The sequence below is a fragment of the Cajanus cajan genome, chromosome 10 (genome assembly GCF_000230855.2).
Source record: "Cajanus cajan strain Asha chromosome 10, NIPB_CcT2T_4, whole genome shotgun sequence".
Lineage (NCBI taxonomy): Eukaryota > Viridiplantae > Streptophyta > Magnoliopsida > Fabales > Fabaceae > Cajanus > Cajanus cajan.
In genome coordinates, this window is record NC_138526.1 from 33,680,156 (window position 1) to 33,693,475 (window position 13,320).

The 13,320-nt window shown below is 30.3% G+C and overlaps 2 long non-coding RNA genes across 2 annotated transcripts; both read right to left on the bottom strand.

The window, feature by feature from the left end:
• Positions 1–5,376: 5,376 nt before the first annotated feature.
• Positions 5,377–8,569, bottom strand: LOC109806473 (uncharacterized). Its single transcript, XR_014430390.1, has 5 exons — positions 7,713–8,569; positions 7,304–7,409; positions 6,649–6,780; positions 6,170–6,321; positions 5,377–5,730 (listed from the first exon to the last, which is right to left on the bottom strand). It is a non-coding gene; the product is annotated as an uncharacterized LOC109806473 (long non-coding RNA).
• Positions 8,570–10,393: 1,824 nt separating this feature from the next.
• Positions 10,394–12,943, bottom strand: LOC145952764 (uncharacterized). Its single transcript, XR_014430250.1, has 3 exons — positions 11,959–12,943; positions 10,804–11,708; positions 10,394–10,636 (listed from the first exon to the last, which is right to left on the bottom strand). It is a non-coding gene; the product is annotated as an uncharacterized LOC145952764 (long non-coding RNA).
• Positions 12,944–13,320: the final 377 nt, after the last annotated feature.

Consider the following 13,320-nt stretch of genomic DNA (forward strand, 5'->3'; position numbering starts at 1 on the left):
TCGCTATAGGCTATAGCGACTCAATTCGGCTAAAACTGAAGTCGCTATAGCCTATAACACCACATTTATGTAAATAATATAAAAAATATATTAATATAAATTTAAAAATATAAAAAATATGTATAGAAAAAACGAATAAAACAAACGTAATATAAGAAAAAAATGTTTATAAATTAAGGCGTGCTCAGATAAGAAAAAATGGTCGTTTAGCCTATAAATGCAAAATTGATTGGTATTGGCAGAAAGTCTTAAACATAATAAGGACAAGGGGTTCATGGATCTCTGATGTGTCATCTTCAGTCTTTTATGATTCTTTCTCCGCGAGGCAGTTATGTATAACTAAGGAGAAAAGACACAAATGCTTCTCTCTTTTTTAAAAAAAATAATTTTTTTAAAAAGTAGATTGTTAATTGATAAGTGCAGATAATTTTTAATATGAAATTTAAAAGATAAAAAAATTATAATTTTGAAAAATGTAGTTATATAAATAAAATTGAATAATAAATCTATACACTAAAAAAATTATCATTTCATTAATATTATTATTATAATTATAGATTATAAATATATTGTGCCTAACTATGGTTAAAGTAGAATTGTCCTTTATAAGAGTATTTAAAATTTATAAAATAAATAAAAAATCAAATCAATTACGTAAATCATAAATAGAATCATTATTTACAATTTTTTTAGTTCAATATTTAATTTTAGAAATTTAGGTGATGTATTTTCTTTTTAAGTTTCACCCTTTTACTAATAGTTTTTTTTTAAAACATAAACTAGTAGTTTCTAATGTTGCTTTACTGTACAATTTTATAAATAATTAATTGTGACATCTAACAGTAACTTGTATATTTGAGTGTATCCTGAGAGTTCACCATTTAATGCTATATTTGGGTATGGAATTCCCTTGGTGTGGGATTTGTAAAAAGCTTAATGAGAAATAATTAAGTTGAATAAGAGGGTCTTTACGAGCCACAAGGTTGGTTGTCCATAAAAGCTTTTGGTTGAGTATTACAAATAAAATTTAAGTGTTATCATGTTTGAAAATCTGTTCCTTTAAATCACTTTTTCCAAAAAGCACTAAAATTGAAATACTTGTTTCTTTCTTTGCTTCCTTAAAGACTAAACTCAAACAACGGTCAATTGATTCAAACCAATCTGTGTATACACAACTGGTTCAACAATGAATGGTTGTTAATTCCATCCAGTGACTTCGATTCCATATCAATAAAACAAAAATTAAAACTCAATGTCAATTAAAATGGATTTTCCACGTCATATACTATTAGAAAAATATCATTTTCTTACGAAGTTTCTATAAAAAAATATTTACACTTTTTTTACGAATTTTCTTATAATAATAATTTTACAAACTTTTTTATAAATTTATTTATGACAAATAATTTACAGAAATTTCTTACAATTTTTTTTATGAAAAATTATTCATATATATATATATATATATATATATATATATATATATATATATATATTTTGCAAATTTTGCTACAATTTTAATGATCATAAAAAATGTTTCCTTGGTAAAAATTTGCAGAAAATATTGTAAGAATTTTATCTTGTTTCTTGCGAATTTTCTTGTAAAAATAAATTCGCAAGTAATGTTTACTAAATGGTAGAAAAATTTCACAAGTAACTTTTCTTGCTTATTTTCCTACCAATTTTAATTCACGGGAATATATATATATATATATATATATATATATATATTTATAAGTTTAAGAATTAAAAGATTTACTTCAAGTCTCACATCGATTAAAAATAAAACAATTAAAGAGTATATAAGTTGGGATAACACTCACCTTATAAGTTAATTTTGTATGGTTGAGTATTAGACCTATAATTTACATGTTTCAGATAAATTCATTGTAAGCATTTGAAAGTTGAAGAATTATTAATATAAATTATACAAAAATTATCTCTTAATAGTAATTTCTTTGAATTTTTTTTTCTTGCAAAAAAATTTGTAGGAAATTTCACATAAAACTTTCCTTTTTTCATATGAAACTTTTCTGCGATTTATTTTCGCAGGAAAATTTCTTGCAAGTTTTAAAATTCGCAGAAACATATTATCCATCAAGGTATAACCAAGAGATAAAATTTCGCAGAAAAAATTGTAAGAACAAAGTTTCCTACGAATTTTTATAAAAAATTTGTAAAAAGAATCGCATGTAATAAAAAAAATTCTAGTAATGATAGTTAAAACATAATTACATAGATACCTACGAGTATAAATTTAATGTTTTTGTCTAGATTTGGTTAGAATTCAATGGAATGGTAAGTGGAGAATGAAGTTGCATGTTGTATATTTAATAACATAGTAAGTTGTCTTATTTTTCAAATTCTTCTCATTCATTATTATTTGTAATTTTATTTATTTATTATTATTTTAAATTTTTCATAAAGCTCATTATGTAATTTTTTTTATCATTATGTATTAAAAAGGCATGATACATAACATTTATAAAAGAAAAAAAAAGGCGAAGAAACAAGTAATGAAAAGAAGACAAAATTTTAAATAAATAAATAACAACACTAATTAGAAAGGTGTAAGTGTAAAAGAGCCACTTGGAGGTGAAACTAAAACAATTTTATTCTTATTAACCACTTTTAAAATTAGATAACCGTTTATGCTGTTTTATTTCGCAGAACTTTTTCTTCAACATTTCTCTCTTTAAAATGCTTTAGTTCTCTACTTTTCTCTGTTATCATTAACATTAACATCCATGGCTTAGGTTTTAGCAATGTGAGTTTATTTATTCATCTATATAAACATAATTTAATTTTTATGCAACATGGTAATTTTTATAGAGTTAATCAGTTATACACTGCTAGTGTAAAGTTTTTTTTACACTGACAACTAATTATATCTTTTAATTATGTTATGTCATTGTTAAAAGTAAATGTATTTATAGTGACATGACACAATTAAAAGATATAATTGATTGTCGGTGTAAAAAAATTTTACTGACGGTACATAGGTGATTAACTCATTTTTATATGTTGTATAATTTTCAAGCGTCCTACCTTTATTGGTATTTTAAAAAGTTTCTACGTGGTACCAGAAAAAAAAAAAAAAAAAAAAAAGGAAAAAGAATTTTTTTTTTTATAGGTTTTAGCTATGTGAGTTTATAAGGTAAAAGGAACCACGTTGGGCTGGAGGGGAAAACAATACAAATATGGGCTATTCCTATAAAAACAAAGGCAGATGATAAACACACCTCCACTCTCGTATAAACACACCCCCTTTTTTAGAAAAATATATAAAATGTCTAAATTACCCTTAAAAAAAATAAAATTCCTAAACTTACACCTCCCTTTCCTGTACCCTCGTTCCCCGCACCCCCCTTCCCCGCACCCCACACCCCACACCCCCTTCCACTTGTGATTTGTGGCAGTTATTTTGGCGATTTCTGGCGGTTAAAAACCGCCACAAATTGCATCGCCAAAAACCGTTTGGGTGAACATTTTGTAAACACCGGGGTTGAGTACAAGAAAATTCAATCTCTTGTGGCGGTTTGAAACCCTCACAAAATGTATTTTTATTTGACATATTCTGACGGTCGGAAATCGCCACAAAATTGCAGTTCTATTTGACTTGTTTGTCATTTTTTGGTTTTACACCGCTACAAAATTCATTTTAATTCTGTACAATTCAAAGTTTCTGACGATTTTAAAACAGCCACAAAAATACTATTATTTTTACTTGTTTACATTTGATGGCTATTTTAGATTGCCAAAAATATTTTTTATTTTTCAATCGTCAAAAATACACTTTATTTTACAATAATTTTTTATTTTTAAAATATATTTGAAATTATTTTAAAAGCGCATTTTTATTATAAATTGGCAAATAATATTCTATATATTTTAGGTATTTATCAAATTATTATTGAAAATTAACACTAACCATATTAATTATTAAAAATTAATGACTATTATATTGTTATTTAATTCAAGTAACTTATATATAAATAAAAATTTTACTTGTCGAATTCTAGGATCACTTATTTTAGTAAATTTTACCTATAATTATAATAATATTTATGTGTTATGTATTTTCTTGTTCAAATATAATTACATAAAGAAACATTAAATTAACAACTTTTAACATTATTAAAAAAATCAAGACAATATCTAGCCATAGGTCTAGCATGACATATTTTTATTATTTCTAAATTGTTCATCTTCATGAAACTATTATTTTTCCTGTTTCAAATTAAAGACAAATAAAATAAAAATAAAATTATAAATTTTTATAATTTTAACAAATAATTTTAAATTATCTATGTTTTTAAATAAAAACTAAAATTTTAAATACCCTAAAAATATTATCATTTTTTAGTCAATAGATATTTAAAAAAATATTAAAATATCTATATTTATTACAACAATAAATATATATATATATATATATATATATTTTTTTTTTTAAATATTAAAATATCTATATTTGTTGAAAAAATTAAATTATTAAATAATTCAAAATATTATATTACCAATATTTATTAAATGACATTGAAATAATTAAATTATAAAATATATTAATTTATAAATTTAAAATTTTAATTATAACTAAAATAATTTTTAAAAAATTTAAAAAAACTAAAAAACAAATAATAAAAAAATGACCCGATGAGAAATCGGTTTGGCAACCACCGATTTCTCAAAGGGGGTATTCAATGTTTTAGTAAAAGCTTAATTGAGAAATCGTTTCCACGTTAATCGACTTTTCAATGTATAAAGAAACAGTATATTTACGTAAATAAAATATAATCTGAGATATTTAAGAAAATAGTAAAATAAAACGATATATTAAAAAAAAAGTCGAAATGGTCAGATTAAATTATTTAAGAATAATTTTTTTATTTTTGAATTTTTTTTAAAATAATATAAAAAAAATGGTTGTCACGTGGGGCATAGAACGGGAAAACAGTATTTAAAGATTGTGGCGGTTTTAAACTACTGAAAATATCATTCGTTTGCGGTCTAAAGTAAGCTCATCTCTTAATATAGGACTTTCTAAATAATATTATTTAAAATATCATTTAATTTGGTTCAAAATTCAACTTCCATATATATTCAGAAGTTTTTAAAAATGTCTTGTGTTGGATTCTCATTCGGATTTAAAACTGTGTTCGATTCTCATTCAAATTAATTTAAACTTGTCTTAATAATAATATGGCATTGTTTATCATATGCATCCAAGAAATTCAAAAGTAATACATGTAAAAAAATATAGAACATACAAATGTAACTCTTGAAACATTTATCAATATATAAATTAGAAAGAAAAAATTAAAAATGACAACACAACAAAGAATGACTAAAATAAAAAATAAAGAAAGTGGTGATCATGGAATTCAGCAGATAAATTTCTTAGAAATAACACATATATGGTATGAAGTTGCTGTTGTCTATTTAACAATATTCAAAGCAAAGAAGCAAAGTGTAAAAGTAGTTAGAGCACCAACTATCTAAGTTTGAATCTGCCTCTAGAACTAGCTCCAGATCTTGTGACTTGAGGGATGTTCTGAAGTAATCAACAAACTCTGACAAAGAACCCGCCCCCTGTTACTTGAGGGATGGTATTTTGGAAGGCAAAACTAATTTTATATCCTCCTCTTCACACTTATCCTAATAATCTTGTGCAAATCTGTCGAAAACATGTAACTCGTGGTATAATTCTCGAGGCCATCAAAATTTCATCTGCAATAGAAAAACAAGTAATTAAAATGCCTGCTACGTGTTTCATATTGGGCACTACATCTACAGGTTTAAAACATCATTACAAGATAAAATAAGTTTTTTTTTTATCAATTAAGTTTCTTTTTTATGAATCATATTGGATAGGCTTAATGCACATAGTTTTAGTAACATTCAATTTCTTGGTGTATAATATGTTATTATAAGATGAAAGATAAACAGATTGTGTTTGTATCCTTTGTTGACTCCCTTGGCTTGTGTGGTTCTCCCGGCCCAAAACATGTCGAACAGGGAAATTCCCCTCTGCCCTCAAAAATAGAAGTGGCAGCAAATTCTATTCATAATACATACTAGTCAGGTCCAAACTTATTGCAAACCATAGAAAAGATATAAATGAGCTAAGCTAACATAACTAGTGCTTTAAAAAAGCAGAGAGAAAGACCTGCAGCAAAGATCAAAGATTGGATATACTTCACTGTTGTTTATTTCAGATCCTAATCCATACTGATCATGTTTGATCTGAGAACCATTGAGATGAGTGCTTGTAGGGCTCAATGAGGACGCTCTGCTACTATTTTCAAGGCCAGCAGCTAACTTTACAACACAGGAGATACCCAAAAAAGATATTTTAAAATTTCAACATAATGAGGGACATCAAATGCGATATTTCAAAAATTCATTCTCGGATTCAGGGTATTAAACATTAAAACTATAGCATAAACTAATAGGTAGAAATATATAATAGAATAAACATTGGAAATGTGAAAGTTAGATCAAAAAAATTCAATATTCAAATGCTCCAGAACTCCAATATAGGTAATAATATCTTTCTTTTATTTTTCTTTATACTTTTGGCATATGACGTAAATAATAATGGAAACGAACAGCCTAGAGCATTTGAAGGGGATAATATTTACTTACTGCATTCATTGCTGTTCTATGATCCCGTTCATCTTTATCTTCATTACTTCCGCTAAAAACACCATCTTCTTTCTCTATTAAGTCAAGTCCAAAAACACTATTTCTTTGTTTCTCCAACCAGTTTCAATTTTCCTGTATAACAGAAAGTACACTCAGGATACCGCTCATCACTTGAAGTTACATATAATTCATCTATTGGGCAATAGGAACAGAACAGTACAATGGCAAGAAAAATAAATAGTGGACTCTTATAAATTAGCTCATTGTTGCCAGATTAAAAGAACAACAACAAAGTCCTCCCCCACTGGCCACATTGATTAAGAACATTCTTATTTCTTCTACATTGAATTTATTATCTCGTTGGTTTTGCATCACCCAACATCCAGTTCCATAACAACATTGAAGGTCTTATAATTATGCAGTAAAATCTCCCCTCAAGCTTCGTCTATATCTTTCAACCACAAACAATCCAAAATATATTCTCATTCACAACCAAACACGTCCATTTTTGTTTAATGTTGGGAATTTATTGGCCCACCTGCATAGCTGTCATCAAATCAATTAAATTCTCAGCCCAACATGAACAAATTGGACATAGAACTGCATGTTGTTAACATTCAGCACACATAAAAACTTCAAGTTCATCTTTAGATACCTTCTGGAAATATTGCCAAAAAAAGTTGCACTTTTGAATGGGATACGTTTTCCCTTTATCAGTCAGCACCCACATTTTGTGCTTAATGTCTTGTGCGCCCACGCATCTGAAACCAACAAAAACTCAAACACATCAACAAATACACAAAACCCAGCACCCACACATCTCAAATCAACACCCAACACACCAAACCCTAAAAGATCAACCTTCCCAAAACCCTAAAATCAACCATTTAAAACAAAAACTCACCGAATCCAATCCACAATTCAACACAACAGATCAAGAAAATACGAAACATGATAGGTAAAAAAGGAGAAGATCCATGGGATTAGCAACGGTGGCCATGTTAGAATCAACAACAAAATTTGGTTTTAGATATGATGTCAAATCGAGAAACAGAAAACCTAACTTGAAATCTGAATCGAGAGTCGTCGTTTAATGATTCCAAATATGATACCAAGGGATTTGGATTTATAACCCCCGATGATGGCACCAAGTATCTCTTCGTTCACTAATCGCAGATTCGATCTGACGGATTCTGAAGCCTCGCCGAGGGGGAGTCCATCGAGTTTGCCATTCAGGGCTCCAGGCGCGGTGGTCATGGTGGCGGTCAGAGTTACGGCGGTGGAAGAGGAGGCGGAGGCTACGACGGAGGTGGCTATGGTGGAAGAGGCGATGGCGGTTGAGGGACTGCTTTCAAGGAGGCAGTGGAGGAGGCGGCGGCGGTTGAGGGAGGTATGGCAGAGGCGATAGTGGAAGGTACGGTGGAGGAGGTGGCGGCAGTGTTGTTGGAAACTGCTACAGCTATGGAGAATAGGGGCATTTTGCAACAAGTGCTCGTTGAAATGGCTAATAGTTCGTAATGGCTAATAATAGTGTACATTAAACGTATCAGGAAGAAAATAGATAGATGACTGTAGGGGGTTGCGGAGAACGGGGGTGCGGGAAAATATGATAATAGTATTTTTGTGGCGGTTTTAAAATCGTCAGAAACTTTGAATTGGACAGAATTAAAATGAATTTTGTGGCGGTGTAAAACCGCCAAAACATGACAAATAAGTCAAATAGAACTGCAATTTTGTGGCGGTTTCCGACCGTCAGAACATGTCAAATAAAAATGCATTTTGTGGCGGTTTTAAACCAAAACCGCCACAAAGAGATTGAATTTTCTTGAAAAAAGCCGGCGTTTACAAAATATCCGTCGCAAACGATTTGTTGCAATAGTAGATCCGGCGGTTAATGCAATTTGTGGCGGTTAAAAATCGCCACAAACTGCCAAAATAACCGCCACGAATCACACATTTTTTTTTGTAGTGGAAGGGGGTGTGGGGTGTGGGGGTGCGGGGGTGCGGGGAAGGGAGGTGTAAGTTTAGGAATTTTATTTTTTTTTAAGGGTAATTTAGACATTTTATATATTTTTTTTAAAAAAGGGGGTGTGTTGATACGAGAGTGGAGGTGTGTTTAACATCTGCCAAAAACAAATACAAACAAGCCCAAAGAAAATACAGCTGTGAAAAAAAAACCAAAAAGGAAATAGTTTCATCAAAAGTCACAATTACATAATTTTATTTTAATAATCAAAAAAGTATAACACTCTATCATCATCGATTCATTTAAAATAAGGTGATTCTTCTCATTACCACTTTATATTCAAGTCAAGAATCAAAGTTTCATCTTTAATCAAGAAACAAAGTTTCAAATCATTTATGCTAATAACTTTCATTTTAGAAAATCCGTTAAAAAATTCTTACTTCAACAATTTTGAGTAGCTAACTTAAGTTGGTTTGAGATGACGTTTTAGTTGTAAGTTTAAAAAAATTTAAAAAGTACAACCAAATTTTAGCCTCTTCCCTAATTTTTAGAAACAAAATAAACTTATTTTGAAAATTTCCTATCTTCTAAAAGTTAGTTTTAAGGGTGAAGGCATACATAAAAAAAAAAGTTTTATAAGTCACACCTATTTTTACCTTTTTATCCTTAACAAAATGTTTATATGATGATAATAATAATAATAATTATTACTATTATTGTGAAAATATATTTTAATAGTGGCGGATAATAATGATAGTGGTGATGACAATAATGACAAAAAGAGTCATCATTAAATATGAATATAAATTAATTTTTTTTAAGAGAAATACAAATATTCTATTGATTTTCCCTCTTTAAGTTAAAAAATGCATCCTTCTCCAAACAAATTTAAATATATGACACTTTATCCCTTTTTTAAATTTTCGTTAAAGAGTTAATAAGACACTTCATGAACCTATAAGTTCTTTTGACGAATTTATAAGTTAATTTAACCAAAATAAACTTATTTAGTAAAAAGTTTATACAAGTTTATTTTAATATTTTATAACTTATTTCTAAAAGTTAAATATTGAAATAATTTATTATTTATAAAATCTTAACTATTTTTTTCACTTGAATTTTTTCTTATCTTTCCCAATTTAGAAACCATTTTCCTTTTTCGATCATCATTTTACACTTATCAGTTAAGTTATCATTTAATCTTACGAAAAACTTCGAATTCAATGAGATAAACTTCTAACTTTTCAACTTTTCACTTTTGGCATAAAAATTTTCAATTGATTTTACCAAAAGCATTCGTAATTCCATTCCCACGCTCAAATTTGAGACTACTCATGTCATTGTAGTGTGTTTGGATATAAAATTTAAATGAATTAATTTATTTATTTAAAGAATTTCAAATTTTTAAAGGAGAAATACCTTGTTTGGATGAAGAATTTATAAAGAATTTAAAATTCAAACATTTGTGAAATTTCTTGAAATAATAGAATTTCAAATTCTTCCAAAAAAGTAAGAATTTGAAATTTCTCATATTTTTTTCTTCTTATTTCACTTATATATTTTATCTTATCTCTTATCTTTTTATATTTTTAATTATTGAATATTCAAAAATATTTTTAAAATTAATAAATATTATCAAATATAAGTTTTTAAAATTATTAAATATTTAAAAATTAGTTAATATTTATTTTTATAAAATTTAATTTTAAAATCTCAATATATAAATATATTTTTAAAACCAATTTTATCATGATGGAATAAAATTATCATATCCAACCTAATAATTTAAAATTTAAGAAATTTTGTAACGACCCGCCTAGCCGTCGCACAACAACAACAACACCATACAAAATAGAGTATGCATATAAATAGAAAATATATATATAACATAGGTCTAGCCTGGGGCTCAACATGTCAATATACCAAAACATCTGCCTAGCTACACTAAGTAGCCATAACAACAAAACATCAGCTCCATCTGACAGCTACAGACCTGCTACTATACTCCAGCCTATCCCAACTCTGCTTCCATACATAGTATGATCATAGCAGTCCAATCCACATGAAAACAGACAAGGGTAAGCTAGTAAAAGAATCAACATATATATATATAGGAGTTATAAACAGCTTCAACTTATCAACACATCATCAAATTCAACAAGGTTGACACACAAGACATAACAACTCACATCATTCAGCAAAATCAGCCTCAAACAGCTTATGCGTCATCACACATTTCAACTCGGAGATCTCCTAAGCATTAGTGATCAACAGCTCAGCCTTACGGCCTACACAGCTCAGCCTTACAGCCTACACAGCTCAGCCTTACAGCCTACATAGCTCATATTCAACACTCAGCACAGCTCAACTTAACAACATAAACAACTTAGACAACACACAACACAGCTCGGCTTAACAACATCAATCAGCATAAACATCTTACAGCACAACTCATCTTTAACATCATTAATCAGCATAAACAACATTCAGCATAAACATCATACAGCACAGCTCATCTTTAACATCAATAATCAGCATAAACAGCATTAATCAGCATAACTAAAACAAACCACATCCGTGCCCGGTGCAATAGTACTTGCGCCCGACTTGGACCAACCAGAGAGCTCCAAAGCTCTAACGTGCCCGGCGCAATACCAATTGCGCCTAGCAGAAAAGAAGGCAGAGACTCAGAAGAGTCTCATAAGCCCGGCGTACCCAACTTGCGCTCGGCATAAGCAAGGTAGAGACCTCCTCAAGGTCTCACGCCCGACGTAATAACAATTGCGCCTGACGCCACCCTTGGCAGAGACTCCCATGGAGTCTCGATGCCTGGCAAGATTGGATCACGCTCGGCGCCATGCCAGTACCCCCAAAATGTTGAGTCACTATCTGATATCACGCCTAGCGCGATTCTTCCATGCCCGGCATGAGCCATCCAGGGGCCTCCATTCCCAAGCTCGCCCGGTGCAACCAGCCTTGTGCCTGGCGTGCTTGACCAATGGAACTCTCTGATGAACACACGCCCGGCGCCAATAACTACGCCTGGCGTATTATCACACAACAACCTTCAAACTTCAAAATTTTCACTCAAAACCTGCAAAATCAAACAGCTCAAGCACATGCAATCCATCAAATAAACCACATTTAAACCAAACAACACAAAAATCATCTCTTTTTCAGCATGCAACCATCAACACTAAAAAATCCTCATTTTTCATTATTTTTCCCCAAAACCCTGAAAACACCATTTTCTTCAAATCGGACCATCATTTTCCAAAAATCAAACAACATGTGAGTTCCTAAACTCACTTCCGAGCAACCTGCATGAATCTAGCTTCCCTTACCTCGGAGGAGAAGAAATCCGAGCTTCCGAGAAGAGAAGGAGGAGAAGAAGAAACTTGGAATGGCACACGAGAAGAAGGGAATCTGCTCACTCTCAGCTAGCTCCGCCCGTCTCTAGTTCAGCACCTACAGCCACCAAGGAACAAAGGATTGAACAAGGCAAGTGAGTGTGAAGGAAAGAGTGAGAAGGAAGGTTATTGAGAGGGAGAGAAAAGAGAAGCGCGGAAGTGGGTCTCACAAATTTGAATTAACTTATCAAAACAAAATATTTTAAAAATGATAAAAATTAAAATTAAAATAATTCAAATATCAATAATTTAAAATTTCTTAAATTTATAAAATTTTTCATCCAAACACACCATTAGAATTTTCTTTATCATTGGAGCAATCCAAAGTGTTCACAACTTCACCTAGAGAAACTTTTGCATGAGATAACATAACGTCCCTTTGTCTAAATGCAACATAACCCACGTGTTTTTGGAGCAAGTACGCCATACATCTCACGTAGTAGATATTCCCCTTCACAATGATGAGTTCTTCAACTTGAAGAACACGCAAGAATTAATGCCTCTGCAATATTGCATATAGCTAGCAACATGAATATTGTCATCACTCATCACTCATCACACCACACTCCCTCTTTCTTGGATGAGAATTGGAACGTGATAGCAATGAGGCACACCATGTGACACTGTGCTTAATTTCGTTCTTAGGGAAACCAACAATCTTTCACTTCACTGTACCAACGCCGTGTTGATGCGGTTAAGGTTTCAAACCACACTCTCTCCATGGTCCCTCCAATATACTGTTGCAGATTCGTATCCACTTTTTGTAATAAATGATGCAGAGAGCTTAGGGACAAAAGGTGCCATTAATACAAACCCTCTTCCACCACCAATCACACCTCTCTATACCGTACCTAATACCACGCACCAAGACCCTATTGCTCATGCATGTGAATATGCCGTTTCGCTCATAGCATATGTCACAAATCTTGCACCATGGAAATTCCATTTTTGGGCCTCAACTCATGCCTACTCAAACAGTATACAACAGTTTCAGCTCAGGAAAATGTTAAATGTAGTTAAAGAGAGACATCAACAAATCGTGGGTTTGAGGAGAACTGAAGTTATATTAAGAAAATTTTTAGATTTAAGTCATGTGTATAACAAAAAAACAAATAACATAATGAGGAGATTTCGCTAAAAAAAATAGTGAGTGAATTTCTCCTACGAGTATTAATTGTTAATAATTATATTTGAACACTCTTTAATTATAATTACTTTGTTAAATCTCTCTTCCTTTTCTTCTTAACAAATTATATCATTTGTTATATTAATATATACTACCTCTATTTCTATTTA